The sequence below is a fragment of the Salvelinus alpinus genome, chromosome 22 (genome assembly GCF_045679555.1).
Source record: "Salvelinus alpinus chromosome 22, SLU_Salpinus.1, whole genome shotgun sequence".
Lineage (NCBI taxonomy): Eukaryota > Metazoa > Chordata > Actinopteri > Salmoniformes > Salmonidae > Salvelinus > Salvelinus alpinus.
In genome coordinates, this window is record NC_092107.1 from 8,264,611 (window position 1) to 8,277,637 (window position 13,027).

Below are 13,027 nucleotides of genomic sequence, written 5' to 3' on the forward strand. Positions count from 1 at the left end.
ACCTTTATTTAACCAGGTAGGCAAGTTGAGAACAAGTTCTCATTTACAATTGCGACCTGGCCAAGATAAAGCAAAGCAGCTCGACACATACAACAACACAGAGTTACACATGGAGTAAAACAAACATACAGTCAATAATAGAAAGTTGAAAAATAAATCTATATACAATGTGAGCAAATGAGGTGAGATAAGGGAGGTAAAGGCAAAAGAAAGGCCATGGTGGCGAGGTAAATACAATATAGCAAGTAAAACACTGGAATGCTAGATTTGTAGTGGAAGAATGTGCAAAATAGAAATAGAAATAATGGGGTGCAAAGGAGCAAAATAAATAAATAAATACAGTAGGGGAAGAGGTAGTTGTTTGGGCTAAATTATAGATGGGCTATTGTCACGCCCTGGCCTTAGTATTCTTTGTTTTCTTAATTATTTTAGTTAGGTCAGGGTGTGACATGGGGAATGTATGTGTTTTTTGTAGTGTCTAGGGTGGTTGTAAGGTTTAGGGGGTTTATTAGAGTAGTTGGGTTTATGTTTAGTATAGTAGTCTAGCTGTGTCTATGTTGAACGTTTGTTGCTTTTTGTGTGCACTAACGTTTATAGCTTCACGGTCGTTTGTTGTTTTGTTTTGTTAGTTTGTAAAGTGTTTTGCTTCGTTTTTCCTTCTTCAAATAAAAAGAAGATGTCTTATTTTTCACATGCTGCGTTTTGGTCCGTCTCTCCTCCACACGGTCGTGACAGAATTCCCCACCACTTATGCGGGATCAAGCAGCGTGAAAAGCGGCAACAGGAGCAGCGCAAGGAGGAATGGAAATGGGAGCGTAATATGGACTACACTACGTGGGAGGAGATCGACAGGTGGGCGATCGACCCAGGGCGAGTGCAGGAGCCAGCCTGGGATTCTCTGGCGCAGTGTGAGGAGGGATACCGGCGAATGGAGGCAGCACGACGACGGGGTAGGAAGCCTGTGAGTCAGCCCCAAAAAATTATTGGGGGGGGGGGCTTAGAGGTAGTGGGCCGAGGGCAGGTAGGAGACCTGCGCCCACTTCACAGGCTAACCGTGGAGAGCGGGAGTACGGGCGAACACCGTGTTACGCAGTAGAGCGCACGGTGTCTCCTGTACGTGTTCATAGCCCGGTGCGGGTTATTCCACCTCCCCGCACTGGTAGGGCTAGATTGGGCATTGAGCCAGGTGCCATGATGCCGGCTCAACGCGTCTGGTCTCCAGTGCGTCTCCTCGGGCCGGCATACATGGCACCAGCCTTACGCATGGTGTCCCCGGTTCGCCTACATAGCCCGGTGCGGGTTATTCCATCTCCCCGCACTGGTCGGGCGACGGGGAGCATTCAACCAGGTAAGGTTGGGCAGGCTCGGTGTTCAAGGGAACCAGTACGCCTGCACGGTCCGGTATTTCCGGCGCCACCTCCCCGCCCCAGTCCAGTTCCACCAGTGCCTACACCACGCACCAGGCTTCCAGTGTGTCTCCAGAGCCCTGTTCCTCCTCCACGCACTCGTCCAATGGTGCGTGTCTCCCGCCCATTACCACCTGTGCCTACGCCACGCACCAAGTCTCCTGTGCGTCTCCAGAGTCCTGTGCATCCTGTTGCTGCTCCCCGCACTAGCCTTGAAGTGCGTGTCCCCAGCCCGGTACCACCAGTGCCGGCACCACGCACTAGGCCTAATGTGCGTATCCAGGGTCCAGTATGCCCTGTTCCTTCTCCCCGCACTAGCCTTGAGATGCGTGTCTCCAGCCCGGTACCACCAGTTCCGGCACCACGCACCAGGCCTACAGTGTGCCTCATCCGGCCAGAGCCATCCGTCTCCCCAGTGCCATCTGAGCCATCCGTCTCTCCAGCGCCATCTGAGCCATCCGTCTCCCCAGCGCCATCTGAGCCATCCGTCTCCCCAGCGCCATCTGAGCCATCCGTCTCCCCAGCGCCGTCTGAGCCATCCATCTGCCCAGTGCCGTCTGAGCCATCCGTCTGTCCCGAGCCATTAAAGCCGCCCGTCTGTCCCGAGCCGTCAGAGCCGTTCGTCAGTCAGGAGCTGCTAGAGCCATTCGTCAGACAGGATCTGCCAGAGCCGCCAACCAGACAGGATCTGCCAGAGCCGCCAACCAGACAGGATCTGCCAGAGCCGCCAACCAGACAGGATCTGCCAGAGCCGCCAACCAGACAGGATCTGCCAGAGCCGCCAACCAGACAGGATCTGCTAGAGCCGCCAACCAGACAGGATCTGCCAGAGCCGTCAGCCAGCCATGAGCGTCCAGAGCCGTCAGCCAGCCATGAGCGTCCAGAGCCGTCAGCCTGCCATGAGCGTCCAGAGCCGTCAGCCTGCCATGAGCGTCCAGAGCCGTCAGCCAGCCATGAGCGTCCAGAGCCGTCAGCCAGCCATGAGCGTCCAGAGCCGTCCGCCAGCCATGGGCAGCCAGAGTCGCCCGCCAGCCATGGGCAGCCAGAGTCGCCCGCCAGCCATGGGCAGCCAGAGTCGCCCGCCAGCCATGGGCAGCCAGAGTCGCCCGCCAGCCATGGGCAGCCAGAGTCGCCCGCCAGCCATGAGCAGCCAGAGTCGCCAGTCAGCCGGGATCGGCTGAATCCGCCAGTCAGCCAGGATCTACCAGAGACACCGAAGCGGATATTGACAATGCTGGAGTGGGGGCCACGTCCCGCACCCGAGCCGCCGCCATATTAGGGCCCACCCCGGACCCTCCCTTTATATGTCAGGTTTTGCGGCCGGAGTCCGCACCTTAAGGGGGGGGTTATGTCACGCCCTGGCCTTAGTATTCTTTGTTTTCTTAATTATTTTAGTTAGGTCAGGGTGTGACATGGGGAATGTATGTGTTTTTTGTAGTGTCTAGGGTGGTTGTAAGGTTTAGGGGGTTTATTAGAGTAGTTGGGTTTATGTTTAGTATAGTAGTCTAGCTGTGTCTATGTTGAACGTTTGTTGCTTTTTGTGTGCACTAACGTTTATAGCTTCACGGTCGTTTGTTGTTTTGTTTTGTTAGTTTGTAAAGTGTTTTGCTTCGTTTTTCCTTCTTCAAATAAAAAGAAGATGTCTTATTTTTCACATGCTGCGTTTTGGTCCGTCTCTCCTCCACACGGTCGTGACAGCTATGTACAGGTGCAGTAATCTGTGAGCTGCTTTGACAGCTGGTGCTTAAAGCTAGTGAGGGAGATAAGTGTTTCCAGTTTCAGAGATTTTTGTAGTTCATTCCAGTCATTGGCAGCAGAGAACTGGAAGGAGAGGCGGCCAAAGGAGGAATTGGCTTTGGGGGGGACCAGAGAGATATACCTGCTGGAGCGCATGCTACAGGTGGGTGCTGCTATGCGAGCTGAGATAAGGAGGGACTTTACCTAGCAGGGTCTTGTAGGTTATGATGCAATAACCACAACCCTGGAGAAGGATGGCTAGAGGGGACAGGGGATGGGAGAGGGGGGTGAGGTGGGTGTCTTCAGAAAGTATTCATACCCCTTGACTTATTCCAAATGTTGTTGTATTACAGCCTGAATTCAAAATTGATTCAATTGTTTTTTTTCTCCTCACCCAGCTACACACAATATCCCATAAGGCCAGACAAAATTGATTCACTGTTTAACGGATTTTCCCCCCAGAAAAGTGAGGTGAGCGAGCGAAAAAATATATATAAATAAATCAATAAAATCATTAGGTGGTAAAGGAATAACAGTAGTTAATTGGTTCAGAGTTTGTTTTGATATTTTAACCTGCATGTCGTGATCGCATTTGGTGTGGGGGTGACAAAATAAATGTATGCACGATGGAGCATGCTCACAGCCGGGTTGGGTTCCGTGTCATCAAGGGAGAGCTGACAGTGCATTATAAACAAAGAGCCGCATATTTTGCCAAAATAAACAGTACCACGGAACCCAAACTGGCTGGTGTGTTAGAACTGACTTCTATTTTAGCCCTTGGCGCACTCGAGCAGTGTGGGTGCAATAATTGAATAATATATATTTCTACATTTATTTTGCAACGCTCGCGCACGCGACGCGAGCGATGTAGTCATTCTGTAATTCAACTTTGTCTGGCCTAATGAGCAAAAAAAAGCTAATTGATTGACAATGTATTCACACCTCTGAGTCAATACATGTTAGAATCACCTTTGGCAGCGATTACAGCTGTGAGTCTTTCTGGATAAGTTCTTAGAGCTTTGCACACCTGGATAGTACAATATTTTCAAATGTTATTTTTTTTATTCTTCAAGTTGGTTGTTGATCACTGCTAAACAGCCATTTTCAAGTGTTGCCATAGATTTTCAAGCCAATTTAGGTCAAAACTGTAACTAGGCCACTCAGGAACATTGTTTCGTCTTGGTAAGCAACTCCATTGTATATTTGGCCTTGTGTTTTAGGTTATTGTCCTGCTGAAAGGGGAATTTGTCTCCAAGTGTCTTTTGGAAAGCAGACTGAAGCAGGTTTTCCACTAGGATATTGCCTGTGCTTAGCTCTATTGTTTATTTTTATCCTAAAAAAAACACCCTAGTCCTTGCCGATGACTAGCATACCCATAACATGATGCAGCCACCACCATGCTTAAAAATATGAGGAGTGGTACTCAGCGATGTGTTGTGTTGACATTTCCCCAAACAACACTTTGTATTCAGGACGTAAAGTTAATTTCTTTGCCACATTTTTTGTTGTTTTACTTTAGTACCTTGTTGAAAACAGGATGCATGTTTTGCATATTCTGTACATACTTCCTTCTTTTCACTCTGTCATTTAGATTAGTATTGTGGAGTAACAACAATGTTGTTGATCCATCCTCAGTTTTCTCCTATCACAGCCATTAAACTCTGTAACTGTTTTAAAGTCACCATTGGCCTCATGGTGAAATCCCTGAGCGGTTTCCTTCCTCTCCGGCAACTGTTAAGAAGGATACCTGTATCTTTGTAGTGACTGGGTGTATTGATACACCATCCAAAGTGTAATTAATAACTTCACCATGCTCAAAGGGATATTCAATGTCTGCTTTTTTAAATGTATTTTTAATAGGTGCCCTTCTTTGGAAAACATCCCTGGTCTTTGTGGTTGAATCTTTGTTTTAAATTCGGTACTCGACCTGAGGGACCTTACAGATAATTGTATGTGTGGGGTACAGAGATGAGGTAATCATTCAAAAATCATGTTAAACACTATTATTGCACACAAAGTGAGTCCATGCAACTCATTGTGACTTGTTAAGCACATTTTTACTCCAGAACTTATTTAGATTTGCCATAACAAAAGGGTTGAATACTTATTGGGTAAAGACATTTCAGCTTTACATTTTTTATTAATTTGTACATAATTACACTTTGACATGATGGGGTATTGTGTGTAGGCCAGTGACACACAGTCTCAATTTAATCCATTTTAAATTCAGGCTGTAACACAAGAAAATGTGGAAAAAGTCAAGGGGTGTGAATACTTCCTGAATGCACTGTATGGAAGAAGGAGCGTCACCACTTTTAATAGCCATCCCTCCTCCTTCCTCCCCTCATTTCTGGTAAGGGTTTGGTCTTTCGTGGCCGTTTGGTGTGGTTTTTCCCGGAGTGGGAGGAGTGTTGTGGGGAAGTCCTGTCAGCCAGGTATGGAGGATTAGCCCCTTGTGGATACTTTCATGGCACTGATTGTTGGTAACAGACGCACGCACACACACACATAGACACACACATGCTGATAGGCCTGTACACAAACAACCATACTGTACACAGTCACACAAACATGGGCAGCCCAGCAGTGTGACTCAGTCCCCAGCCAGGCTCTAACAGTGAGCCAACACCACAATCTCTCCTCTGATTGGAGGAAACTGGCCTATCTCTCTCTGACTCTCTGACCAGCATTTAGTGGCTTTAGCAAAGGATGATTTTGTTTTTGTCTTCACAGTTTTATGGCCAATGTTGTTTGTCTTAATGAAGGATTCAGATGAGATGACAGGATGCATGAGGATGTTGTTCTGGGCTTTGCTTTCAACGATACTGTTGAGTGGCGTAGTTTGAGTGTGACTGTAAGAGTGAATGGGAGTGGCGTTATGTCTGTGTGCGTGTGTGCCTGCATGTTTGTCTAAGTACGTCTGCGTGTCCCGAATGAGTATGATATCAGAATCACACACACGGAAGTCAGATTACAGGGTGTGTGTGAGTGTGTGTGCCCTGCAGAGTGACACTAACGAGGCCTGTGTTGTAAGGATGAGCAGACTGGTAATGGGAAGAGTGTCCCTGTAGAGACGCCAGTGTAATGGACCTCCCATCCCTCTAATAACACACAGCCCTCCTCTCTCTCAGTGCCCCGTCCCTTTAATGACCCAGGCGAGCAGGGCTAAGCTAGCCCCCCTGTGCAGGGCCTTGTGGTCAGGGCTGGGCCACGCGCTACGCCCCGGCGCCACCACCAGCCTGTCAGGCTGAGCAGCAGTTCCACCCCCTGACAAATACCCCTATACCCCGGCTCCCTGTCCCCTGGCACTCATGCCTGCTCCCTATCATGTGTGGGTGTGTGTGTTTGTTTGTGCGTGCGGGCGTGAGTGCGTGCGTGCGTGTGTGTGTATGTGTGCGTACGTGGTGTGTGTGTTTATTTATGCTAAGACAATGTGTGCATGGCAAATTTCATTTCCTATTTGCTTAATGTCTGTCTCTGTTTCTATAGGACCAGTTGCTGTGGGCGTGTCTCGCTGGCATGGCAATGGCCAATAGGGAGATGACGACAGTGGAGGTGGCCTACGCTGCCATTGGAGAGGTAAGACCCTCCATCAATCTATTTCTCTCTCCAAGTGGATAAGGTGCAGTATATTAACTCTATCAAGGATCTGCCATCTAAGGAATCTTTAGTGGCCCACATGTTACTGTCCACTCTGCTACAGGCTGGCCTGGTCTACCAAGCCATACAGGTCCACATCAACCTCTACAACTGGGACAGGTGTGGGGGTGTGTGTCTGTCTCTAAATGTCTGTCTGCCTGTGAATCTGAATATTTCTGTCTCTCTGACATGCCTTTCTGTTTGTCTGTCTGTGTATACTTACATATGCATCTGTGAATGGGACTGAAAGCTTCATGTGTCCTCAGGGCATTGGAGCTGGCAGTAAAACATAAGACCCATGTGGACACAGTGCTGGCCTACAGACTCCAAGATCCTGCAGGACTTTAGCAAGAAAGAGACCAACAAGAGGTTCATGCAGTACGCTGACAGGTTAGGATATGTCATTGCTTTTGACTGTCATATAGTGAACACTAACCAGCTGTAGTAGTAAAGACTTCTTCTCTCCGAAACTAGACAGTATTTTGTTACAAGAGGCAATGTGCCCTTTCTATCACACTATGTTCCATTAGACTGACCCACTTCTCTAATCTCTCTCTTTCTCTCTTTCTCTCTCTCTCTTTCTCCCCCCCCCCCCCCCCCATCAGGTGGAGGTGAACTGGGAAAAGATCCAGGCGAAGGTTAAGGAGAGAGAGAAGGCTGCCATCACCTCTGTCAGGAGCAGCTTGGCCTCTCGACTCTGACCTCATCCAGGGACCAAATGTACATCATATTTTCAAGTGGTCATTTATCAAACATGGTTAGTGTTATTTTGGTGTTTGTGTTTTTTACAAAAAATATATTTTTACAATTAACTTAAATGCCTTATTCTCTGAGAATGTACATATGTAGACGTTTAACAAATACCGTACATATTTATCAGATCGATCAACTCTGACTTATTTTTATCTCCTCAACTGCTATTTCAATTCAATGCAGTCAGCCCCAGCCCAGTCAGTTTTAACTAGTAACCAGGGACCCGAGGGACGGAGTGGTCTAAGGCACTGCATCGCAGTGCTAGAGGTGTCACTACAGATCCTGGGTCGATCCCAGGCTGTGTCGCAGCCGGCTGCGACTGGAAGAACCATGAGGCGGTGCACAATTGGCCCAGCGTCATCCGGGTTAGGGGAGGGTTTGGCCGACCGGGATGTCCTTGTCTCATCACGCTCTAGCTACTCCTTGTGGCGGCCGGGCTCATGCACGCTGACTTCAGTTGTACAGTGTTTCCTCCGACACATTGGTGCGGCTGGCTTCCAGGTTAAGCGAGCAGTGTGTCACGAAGCAGTGCGGCTTGGCCGGGTCGTGTTTCGGAGGACGCATGGCTCTTGCCCTTCGCCTCTCCCGAGTCCGTACGGGCGTTGCAGCGATGGGACAAGACTGTTACTACTATCAATTGGATATCACGAAAAAGGGGTAAAGATAAATAAAGTAATCATAGATATTTGTGTTTATATTAAGTATAAGGCTTTTACGCATATTCTCTGTGTTGGTGGGAAACAGCTTCCTCCCCTGACAGAGGTCCAGCCCATAATTTGCCATTACACCCTATCGATCTCCACTCCCAACACACACACTCAAACACAGCCCCAGCATGGAAGCCAGGAGCAGCAGGATAGATCCCTGTCATTCTGGTCTGGACACCGGCGCTCCTGGGTTCCTGATGGATACAGGATGATGGCTAATGGGCTCAGTAGAGGAGCAGTCTAGGGCTGCTTGTCATACACTATTACAGAGCAAGACTGAATCATTAAGGTCAGCCTCTCTCACACCCCCTTCTCTTCATGTCCTCTCTTTTTCTCTCTCTGTTTTTGTATCCTATCAATCCCTGTTCACTCAGGTATTGTCCTAAGTGCAGGCTGGAATGAACTCCCTCCATCTTTCCCCAGCTAACTGCAGTCAGGCCGTTCTTGTCTAGAGTAAAGTTAGAGGGGGACGGGTAGCTATGATGCCAGTGGTAGTGTGGAAGCTCTCCAGTCATCTATGACCCAAGAGGAGCAGCACTCTGTATCAGCCAGGAGTCATGTTTCACATGTGTTACACCGGAATACACACATCTCAAAGCACGTGTTCCCTGAACTCTTACACAAGTATGTTCAGACACACAGATAACACACAGACACACATACTGAATTGAATACGCTTTATCCAAACCATGCTGCTACTACCAAAGCTCAGACCCTGACGGGGCATAATGTAGGATTTATGAGGAGCTTAATGCACATTGATCTGGCCTTGGTTTCTTTGCTGTTTTCCCCACTAATGCATTGAATAACTGCTCCATTGGCATAATCAGTTGTTAGATACACAGAATTACCGTATATTGTCTATTTTTCTCACACTCAGGTTGGGCTGTTACACACCCCATAAAAATGGCCTGGGTTTCCAAAACATCTCAATACTTATGAGGTGTCTTGTCATGATTGTAGACACAACTACACAATACTTTTACCTCAAGCAATGTTTATTTTTTTTATTTTTTTATTTCACCTTTATTTAACCAGGTAGGCTAGTTGAGAACAAGTTCTCATTTGCAACTGCGACCTGGCCAAGATAAAGCATAGCAGTGTGAACAGACAACACAGAGTTACACATGGAGTAAACAATAAACAAGTCAATAACATGGTAGAAAAAAAAGAGAATCTATATACAATGTGTGCAAAAGGCATGAGGTAGGCAATAAATCGAATAATTACAATTTAGCAGATTAACACTGGAGTGATAAATCATCAGATGATCATGTGCAAGAAGAGATACTGGTGTGCAAAATAGCAGAAAAGTAAATAAATAAAAGCAGTATGGGGGGTGAGGTAGGTAAATTGGGTGGGTAGTTTACAGATGGACTATGTACAGCTGCAGCGATCGGTTAGCTGCTCGGATAGCAGATTTTTAAAGTTGTTGAGGGAGATAAAAGTCTCCAACTTCAGAGATTTTTGCAATTCGTTCCAGTCGCAGGCAGCAGAGAACTGGAAGGAAAGGCGTCCAAATGAGGTTTTGGCTTTAGGGATGATCAGTGAGATACACCTGCTGGAGCGCGTGCTGCGGGTGGGTGTAGCCATCGTGACCAGTGAACTGAGATAAGGCGGCACTTTACCTAGCATAGCCTTGTAGATGACCTGGAGCCAGTGGGTCTGACGACGAACATGTAGCGAGGGCCAGCCGACTAGGGCATACAGGTCGCAGTGGTGGGTCGTATAAGGTGCTTTAGTAACAAAACGAATGGCACTGTGATAAACTGCATCCAGTTTGCTGAGTAGAGTATTGGAAGCTATTTTGTAGATGACATCGCCGAAGTCGAGGATCGGTAGGATAGTCAGTTTTACTAGGGTAAGTTTGGCGGCGTGAGTGAAGGAGGCTTTGTTGCGGAATAGAAAGCCGATTCTTGATTTGATTTTGGATTGGAGATGTTTGATATGAGTCTGGAAGGAGAGTTTGCAGTCTAGCCAGACACCTAGGTACTTATAGATGTCCACATATTCTAGGTCAGAACCGTCCAGGGTGGTGATGCTAGTCGGGCGTGCGGGTGCAGGCAGCGAACGGTTGAAAAGCATGCATTTGGTTTTACTAGCGTTTAAGAGCAGTTGGAGGCCACGGAAGGAGTGTTGTATGGCATTGAAGCTCGTTTGGAGGTTAGATAGCACAGTGTCCAAGGAAGGGCCGGAAGTATATAGAATGGTGTCGTCTGCGTAGAGGTGGATCAGGGAATCGCCCGCAGCAAGAGCAACATCATTGATGTATACAGAGAAAAGAGTCGGCCCGAGAATTGAACCCTGTGGTACCCCCATAGAGACTGCCAGAGGACCGGACAACATGCCCTCCGATTTGACACACTGAACTCTGTCTGCAAAGTAGTTGGTGAACCAGGCAAGGCAGTCATTAGAAAAACCGAGGCTACTGAGTCTGCCGATAAGAATATGGTGATTGACAGAGTCGAAAGCCTTGGCCAGGTCGATGAAGACGGCTGCACAGTAATGTCTTTTATCGATGGCGGTTATGATATCGTTTAGTACCTTGAGCGTGGCTGAGGTGCACCCGTGACCGGCTCGGAAACCGGATTGCACAGCGGAGAAGGTACGGTGGGATTCGAGATGGTCAGTGATCTGTTTGTTGACTTGGCTTTCGAAGACCTTAGATAGGCAGGGCAGGATGGATATAGGTCTGTAACAGTTTGGGTCCAGGGTGTCTCCCCCTTTGAAGAGGGGGATGACCGCGGCAGCTTTCCAATCCTTGGGGATCTCAGATGATACGAAGGAGAGGTTGAACAGGCTGGTAATAGGGGGTGCGACAATGGCGGCGGACAGTTTCAGAAATAGGGGGTCCAGATTGTCAAGCCCAGCTGATTTGTATGGGTCCAGGTTTTCCAGCTCTTTCAGAACATCTGCTATCTGGATATGGGTAAAGGAGAAGCTGGGGAGGCTTGGGCGAGTAGCAGCGGGGGGGGCGGGGCTGTTGGCCAAGGTTGGAGTCGCCAGGAGGAAGGCATGGCCAGCCATTGAGAAATGTTTGTTGAAGTTTTCGATTATCACGGACTTATCAGTGGTGACCGTGTTACCTAGCCTCAGTGCAGTGGGCAGCTGGGAGGAGGTGCTCTTGTTTTCCATGGACTTTACAGTATCCCAGAACTTTTTGGAGTTAGAGCTACAGGATGCAAATTTCTGCTTGAAAAAGCTGGCCTTTGCTTTCCTGACTGACTGCGTGTATTGGTTCCTGACTTCCCTGAACAGTTGCATATCGCGGGGGCTCTTCGATGCTATTGCAGTTCGCCACAGGATGTTTTTGTGCTGGTCGAGGGCAGTCAGGTCTGGAGTGAACCAAGGGCTATATCTGTTCTTGGTTCTGCATTTTTTGAACGGAGCATGCTTGTCTAATATGGTGAGGAAGTAACTTTTAAAGAATGACCAGGCATCCTCAACTGACGGGATGAGGTCAATATCCTTCCAGGGTACCCGGGCCAGGTCGATTAGAAAGGCCTGCTCGCAGAAGTGTTTTAGGGAGCGTTTGACAGTGATGAGGGGTGGTCGTTTGACCGCGGACCCGTGGCGGATACAGGCAATGAGGCAGTGATCGCTGAGATCTTGATTGAAGACAGCAGAGGTGTATTTGGAGGGCAGGTTGGTCAGGATAATGTCTATTAGGGTGCCCATGTTTACGGATTTAGGGTTGTACCTGGTGGGTTCCTTGATGATTTGTGTGAGATTGAGGGCATCAAGCTTGGATTGTAGGACTGCCGGGGTGTTAAGCATATCCCAGTTTAGGTCACCTAACAGAACAAACTCTGAAGCTAGATGGGGAGCGATCAATTCACAGATGGTGTCCAGGGCACAGCTGGGAGCTGAGGGGGGTCGGTAGCAGGCGGCAACAGTGAGAGACTTATTTCTGGAGAGATTAATTTTTTAAATTAGAAGTTCGAACTGTTTGGGCATAGACCTGGAAAGTATGACAGAACTTTGCAGGCTATCTCTGCAGTAGATTGCAACTCCTCCCCCTTTGGCAGTTCTATCTTGACGGAAAGTGTTATAGTTGGGTATGGAAATCCCAGAATTTTTGGTGGCCTTCCTAAGCCAGGATTCGGACACGGCAAGGACATCAGGGTTGGCAGAGTGTGCTAAAGCGGTGAGTAAGGCAAACTTAGGGAGGAGGCTTCTGATGTTGACATGCATGAGGCCAAGGCTTTTTCGATCACAGAAGTCAACAAATGAGGGTGACTGGGGACATGCAGGGCCTGGGTTTACCTCCACATCACCCGAGGAACAGAGGAGTAGTAGGATGAGGGTGCGGCTAAAGGCTATCAAAACTGGTCGCCTAGAGCGTTGGGGACAAAGAATAAAAGGAGCAGATTTATGGGCGTGGTAGAATAGATTCTGGGCATAATGTGCAGACAGGGGTATGGTGGGGCACGGGTACAGCGGAGGCAATCCCAGGCACTGGGTGATGATAAGAGAGGTTGTATCTCTGGACATGCTGGTCTCAATGGGTGAGGTCACCGCATGTGTGGGGGGTGGGACAAAGGAGGTATCAGAGGTACGGAGAGTGGAACTACGGGGTCCATTGCAAACCAAAACAATGATAATGATAACTAGCCTGAACAACAGTATGCAAGGCATATTGATATTTGAGAGAGACGTACAATAAGGCATAAAGTGATTGCAGGTCTTGATTGGGAGAGCTAGCTAAAACAACAGGTAAGATAACAGCAGCAATAACAGGGTGCTAGTCTAACACAGCAACAACAGGTAAAAATGGCGACGACT

General features: G+C 48.2%; 1 pseudogene; it reads left to right on the forward strand.

The window, feature by feature from the left end:
• Nucleotides 1-13,027, forward strand: part of LOC139548692 (intraflagellar transport protein 80 homolog) — a 113,469-nt pseudogene that overhangs the window by 85,755 nt on the left and 14,687 nt on the right.